This window comes from Mytilus galloprovincialis, chromosome 8 (assembly GCF_965363235.1).
Source record: "Mytilus galloprovincialis chromosome 8, xbMytGall1.hap1.1, whole genome shotgun sequence".
In the NCBI taxonomy this organism is placed as follows: domain Eukaryota; kingdom Metazoa; phylum Mollusca; class Bivalvia; order Mytilida; family Mytilidae; genus Mytilus; species Mytilus galloprovincialis.
Window position 1 is genome coordinate 62,649,129 of NC_134845.1, and position 7,645 is coordinate 62,656,773.

Consider the following 7,645-nt stretch of genomic DNA (forward strand, 5'->3'; position numbering starts at 1 on the left):
CAATCACAACCGACTGTTTTATAAAAATGTTTACAAATTTCTCAAAGCTCAATACAATGATTTAAGTAAATACACGTATATAAATAAACTGTTAAAGCCCATTAAAACAGAAGTTATCAATTCAAATATGCCTATTTAGACCGTTTACCTTTTCTAACAAAGAGTCTCATTTCTTCTATTTATTTCAATAAGGTATCCGTCTGTTTTGAATATTGAATTTGGCATCGCCAATTGAATGCGTACTTCCTTAAGCAAATCAACAATGTCTAAATGTGGAGTACGTACGATCTTCTAACACTTCTGGAATACATGAAATCAACTCTTTTTTTCGTTGGAGTTCTTGTAGATTATGCTATAGTTTCTAAGATTCAGTTGTGTAGACGGTCAAGTGTCTTTAAGTCGTTTGTCGATTTTGCGCCGACTTTGTAAGTTTATCTTCGATCTGTCGGTTGTATATCTTCAGTTTTTTTTTCGTTTTTTTTAGCCATGGAGTTATTCAAATTATTATCGACTTATACAAGTTTGATTGCCCCTCTGTTATGTTACGTCTCTGTTTTTCATACAACACAGCTATTACACATTGTTAAACCCTGTTTTACCCACCATTTCATTCGAACCATACATAAACACAATCATATATTAAGCAATTATGAGGATGTCTGTTCAATAATAAAACGTATTGTTATTGAGTTTACATGTTTAAATAACCTTGTTAACTTTTTTGACAATGTTATAATACATCTTTGTTGAAAACCAATTGGTTACAGAATTACAAACAGAACCTACCCAGACAACATGAGTATGTTGGCCCAACATTGGCATAACGTATATCATTGCATTGGCCCATCGTTGTATTTTAACGTTGGCCCAACGTATAAGTGCAAAGTGGGCCTACGTTGGCCCAACATGATGGCTTCATGTTGGCCCAACGTTGTACGGTAATATGCAATACATAGAGCCAACGTTGGCCCATTGTATGAAAAACGAAATCCATGTTGGCACAACGTTGGACCAACGTAGATATATCTTTTCTTATGTTGGCACTATGTTGGTCCAAGGTAGGTATTTCTCATTTTTATGTTGGCAATACGTTGGTCTATTGTTTCAACCAAATTACAATGGATGCTGCATGAGGAGCTGTATATGATAAATACTCCGGAGCGCATTTGATCTTTTTTTGTATTCCAAACTGCCAAAGTTTAAGGTAGCAATTCTGTATTTTTGTATTACCCATTGTTGTTACTGTCCTTGTTTTTTTTTCATGAACTTTGCCTCTTTAATTTTATTTATTGTGTGACGCTAAGATATTTCTTTGGCAATGTTTGATGGATCGACCAATTAAACTCTGTGTCATTTGGTGTCTTGTAAAGAGTTGTCTCATTAGCAATCATACCACATCTTCTTTTTTCATATCAATTTCATTTATTTCTTTAACAGAACAAATGACGTATGGCTTATGGTTAGGCGATCATACAAATAGTTTTTTTTTAGTTGTATTGGTTCCAGATCCAGAATGAAAATTAAATAATTCAGAGATGAAACTTTATTTATTCTAAAATTGATATCATTTGTCGTCACCACGAGTAGTGTCCTCCTCAATTTGAACTTCAACAATGTCATTATTATTTATATATGTTATTCTTTTTTTCCCTTCTCTGTTTCTTGCCACCTTCTCTGTCAAGGCTTAAGCGCCGCCAATCTTTAGTTGCATCATCTATCTCCTTATTCGAAGACTCTTTACAGCTATGTTTTTTTTCTAACCGACTCTGTAATAAAGTTATAAGTAAGCTTGAATTGCGTATTTGTCTAATGCATGCGTGCGTAATCTCCCTTCTAGATATGTAATAAAAATTAATGTATATTCTAAATAGTTTAAACACTATTTAATACAAAATAAAATCTTAAATAACCATTTTTTTTATATTGGTTATTTGTCTAATGGTCAGAAATTCATTAATATTAGACGGATTTGTGGGTATAACAAACCCTTATTACTATTATTTCAGAATTCGGTATCATACTTTATATATTCGTAATATACATGATATATTAAGAATAATTTAAATGTGTATTAATGAACAGTTATATATTTGATATATAAAAACACTGTTACACATTCAAGTGTGTATATGATCAGGTTTCACAAATGTATCGTATCTATTTGCATGCGATTTAGAAATACCTCGAGAAATACAATAAAACTAACAAATTCATTTATATTTTAATGAAGTAGAAATCAGTTGAGAGAAATCATTATACCACATTTTTGAAACATTACGGAATAAGACACATCTTAAGACAATTAATGATCATACATGTTGTGGTTATAGATTTATATAATTTACCATTTGTTTGAAGATACTAATGTTCAGTGGCAAATATTTCATGATTATTAATAGGATTGAAATGATTTAAAATCTAGAAAATATTTCGCCCGAAACGTATAAACTGCAAGATCAGCATTATAAAATGATAGAAATTAATATATGTTTTGATTTTTAACAACATCCCTCAGATTAAAAAAATCATATTGTATTTGTCATTCTGAATCGTATATATATATATCAGATTTTTTAAAGTTACAACTTACATGTTACTATCTTTCTCTTTGAATCTCAGATGACATGATTTTCTCTTTTTGTTTTCTTCGTATCACTGCTTTCTTACAAATACACAACAGGAAATAATCACAAAAGTGACCATCCCATTACATTCAGATTTCCTATAAACTTAATTACCATAGCAACTATCTTTGAAATTTGTCGAACATATGGTCAACCTTATCAGAATGGGCTTGATTAACAGACTGGGTGAATCAAATATCACTCTGCATATAATTGCTATTATTATGTTTCACAAAGTTTAATGAATAAAGTTATTATAAATAATGATTGCAATAAATTTTTATTTTTAACCAGGCAATACAGTAATGATATTCCAGTATAAATTTTACCTGACTTATATATAGAGTATAATATATGATCACGCAACGTTGGGCCCAACAAAGAGTTGTAAATGTAATTTCAGTTGATAAACACTTTCGGTATAACATTAACTTTTCATAAAGCCTGCTGCAATCGAAATTATCCGCCTCCCAAGAGAAATAAAGCGTAAAATATTATATAATCAATTCTATTAACAAAATTTCATATCGGCTCTATGTTGCTACTAACATATAATGCCAACGTTTGCCCGATTATTTATAACCAACATGAGATAATAATATGAATTTACAACAACAGACCAACGTTGGGCCAATATTGTGCAGCCGACACCAACGTGCGACCAATTTACCGACAATTTGCCAACGTTAGGCCAATGTTGTGCAGCCAACATAAACTTGCGACCAACGGACCGACAATTTGCCAACGTTGGGCTAATGTTGTGCAGCCAACATAAACTTGCGACCAACGGACCGACAATTTGCCAACGTTGGGCCAATGTTGTGAAGCCAACACCAACGGTCGACCAACGGCCCGACCATTTGCCAACGTTGGCCCACTGTTAGTCTGCTGACTGGGTAGCACGATTGCCTTTAAATTACCAATCATCTCAATAGTATCCGTAGTTTACAAAATAATCATATTCAAATTATTTCAGTCTTCACAAATTCAGTCATATGAAGAAGGTTGAATGTTATCATTTTTGTTTTAAATATTTAATAACGCCAACTATATTCAACTAAAAATACGCTATTTTTACATTATACCCACAATACATATGACAAAAAAGAAAATAAGAAAAGGGACAATAAAGAGAATACTGGAAATTAATCCTTAACCGACAAGTATTTTGCTTTTACTTGACTCTTTAACTCACTGATTATAACCAAGCTAACCTTGTGCGGCTACCAAGGTCAACTATACGATTGTCTATATAGTATATATATAAAGGTACAACAACAGTGTGTCATATATACTGATGTGTATAATGTGTATGTTCTACAATAACAAGCCATCTAATGCAAACCACAGATAGCCGTGTGGCAGATTTAAAGGAAGGGTTCGATTCCAAGTGAAAGCATATAAAATGTTAAAGGTAGCTTTGGAATAACATTTGGTGAGTCCCTTTTGTCGACAGATTTAAGAAGATTTTTAGAAAATAATACTGTAAACGAATAACTATAGGTTGAACATTTTGAAGTCATAATAATGTTTTCATATATAAGTAAAAAACGATAACCAAATTCAATCAAAAACGGAAATTGACCACACAAAATGGAAGAATCATGCTATACAGTAGTGTATTACTTACGAAACTAGTTATTATTTGAATTGACAACAATCTCAAATAAGGTTATAAGTTTTAGTTGATTCCTGACACACGCAGGTCCAGAGACATTTACTCTACTAATAATTGTAAAATATCGAAAGTAACTGATGTAGAAACAATTCTTGAAACAAAAACAAAAATACAAAACAAATATTGGTGTCATATCATCATGATAAAGGTAATTTCGAACATTGTTTTCACAGTTCATTTGATTAATCCGGGATGAGTTAACGACTTTAATAAGAAGTTTGAGGTGACGATGAAGGAAAAAAATGTTTAGAGCATTAATAGATACTATATAACATGTATAAAGCAAAAAAACGTATGCAATTAAATACAATTTGTCAAAGAACAACTAAAGGTTTTTCCGCATAACATTTCGAAATTATTTAGGAGAGGAATTTTACATGAGATGGCTTTCATGCAATTTTTTCCACTTATTTAACATTATATCAATAATATATACCGCTGGTATTGATGGTTAGTAAATCAAATTATATTAAGTTCCTTTGTAAAGACGTTCGAAATCATGTTTCTTTTGGGTGGGGACATATTTTCAATACATTAGATTTCTCCTAAAGATATTGAGGACATTATCCATATTATCTACCGAATGTTTTTCTTACAACTCTCATAAAAACAGATAGGTTTTAGGAATACTGGAATTTTAAGAGTATAGAACTTAGTCGAGATAATTTTACCGTTTGTAAATTATGTTTCATATTTCCCTAAATATTCAATGATATAACAATTGCATGAACATGATTTTTTCTAAGTTATGTTAAGTTCACTAAAATGGGCGTTATATATTCATCATGTCATCTCCGTACAATACAAAAATAAACGTTTTGTTTTGTGCATCTGCAAATATGATTACATTTGAGTCTTCTTTAATTGCATCTTCTTTCAAAGAATCATTTTATTGTCATTGGTTCATGTCTTCCATGTAATATTTTTCGTTAATTGTTTTTGTTATAATATAGACCGTAATTTTTATAATTGAATGGCTGCATATGTTTGGGCCCCTTATAGCCAAGTAAGTAAGTATCAGCGAACACGTACACAAATACACAATGGATATACATTTGTATAACATTTACAAATTATTGACAACGATGATCTGTTTAGTACTGAACTGAAGGATGAAATAAAAATAACGGTATCAATTTTCTTGCACCAGATGCGCATTTCGACAAAACATGTCTCTTCAGTGATGCTCGTGGCCAAAATATTTGAAATCCAAAGCTTATATAAAAGATGAAGAGCTATAATCCAAAAGGTCCAAACAGTATAGCCAAATCCGTGAAAGGAATCAGAGCTTTGCATGAGGGAGATACATTCCTTCTTAATTTATAATATTTTCTATCATTTTGTAACAGCAAATTTTAATAATTCAAAAAATTCCGTATTTTCATGCCAGTACCGAAGTACTGGCTACTGGGCTGAATAATGATATTGCACTTTCGCACACTTTCTATTTTGTGATGCAACGTTTCAGTTATACCTCCATAAAGAATGTGCATATCCATTGGATACGACGGCATATGTCTTCCAACATTTCTTCTTTGCTAAATGGTTGACGCTTTTATTCCAATTGAAAGTGTTTTAAATGATAGACTTTGAGTCGTATCTTCAAATACTTTACCGATTTCATTTAGTTTTAATTGACCGGTATTGTTAGCTGTGTCAGATGTCTTTGCCACAATCACAATTGCGTGACTTTTAAGTGACTTTTATCACAAATAGTTGTAGAGATTGTTTTTTTGTTTGTTTATACATTTTCGTCTACATACAAAAAAATAGCATGATGTTGTCTGTTTTATCCAATATCTATGTCTTTATTACTAAATGTACTCGAATTAATCTAAACTCTGAAATAAGATTCCCTTAAATTATATCCATCTAATTCAACTGTCTTTAAAACAGATTTTCAACAAATAAAATAAACACGAGGACAAGAAAGCAACAATGCAATGAACCATTTAATAAACTGTCTGTAAAAGTAGATAGTATAATTTCAAAAAAAATCTGAGGTCCTTAACATTTTACAATCTGTACAACGCAAAACGCCTCGAAATTGTTTGAACAAATCATAAAAAAAACACAATGCATCAGATTAAAACTTATCATGTTGTGTATTGTAGGTTTCTCTTTTCAAAGAAGATGTTAGGAACTGTGTGCATGCGCCTGTTTTCACCATATGTAAGTTTCGTTTAAGAGTATAAAACAAAATATCAAAGCTTGAAACTCATTAAACAGTTTCTTTGAATATACAAAAACCGAAATATGTGTGCAGAGTAATAAGTTCTTAAACTTTCGATACAACAACAGTAATTCAGCTATTGAAACAATCATCGAACGTAACAAGCAAATACATACGACTTTTACTGTTTTCACGAAGCAATAAATTAGGGTATAGTAATATGGAGAAAAGTTCTCAAATAAAAGTCCAAGGTACACCTCATTGATCTGTTTTATATCATTTGTACATCAATATTCATACATACAATGGATAAAAATTTGACAAAATTTAGCGCATTCTTTTTTTCAGTCATTTGTGCTTATCATGCTGGTGCATGTTCACATAGGAGAATCATTACTATTGAATAGTTGTCCAGAAAATATGATGTGGAATTTAAGAGCCAAAAGCTTATGCGGTGATAAAAATAAATACATGTGTCTGTATGATACAAACGAACGAAAGTTTAGAGAACTGTGTAAAGATAAACCAGACTTTCATAGATCAGGTAATTTTACGTGTTCTATATAAAAGAAAATATGATAATGATAAGCAGAAGATAAACAAAAAATGTCGAAACTAGAAAAAAGATAACCACACATCTGTTCTGTATTAAAATTCCAAAAAATCAAATATAAAACACGAAGATATGGTACGATTGCCATCGAGACAACTCTTTACAATTAAAGTTTCCCATACAACCCTCAACAATGAACAATGTCAATACCGCAAGAAGTCCCGAAATTACAAATGTAAAACATTCAAACGAGAAAACTAACGGCTTGATGTACACAATAATGGACAAAACAAATATGCTACACAGCAACAAACGATATACACTGGGTAACATGATCCAAACTTTTGACTGGCACATACAGAATATGGTAGTGATACGAAAGTTAGTAGGCGCCAATATATCCCTCTCTTAACCTGAGATAGTGGTTTAACAGTAAAACATAAGAACACAGTATAGACGATCGTTTGAAAAAGGCTTAACATTTAAGGTAGCACAATACAAAGATTTTTTTACTTCCAATATCCAACCTAAATACTGTTACTTTCTTAAGAATGCATATAAACTAATTACAGAGGTATATATAGATAGCTAAAAGATTAACTTTTAAATGAATGCTA

At 31.3% G+C, this 7,645-nt stretch overlaps 1 long non-coding RNA gene across 1 annotated transcript; it reads right to left on the minus strand.

The window, feature by feature from the left end:
* Positions 1 to 1,161: 1,161 nt before the first annotated feature.
* Positions 1,162 to 3,509, minus strand: LOC143043435 (uncharacterized). The gene is made up of 2 exons (XR_012968385.1): positions 2,591 to 3,509; positions 1,162 to 1,766 (listed from the first exon to the last, which is right to left on the minus strand). It is a non-coding gene; the product is annotated as an uncharacterized LOC143043435 (long non-coding RNA).
* Positions 3,510 to 7,645: the final 4,136 nt, after the last annotated feature.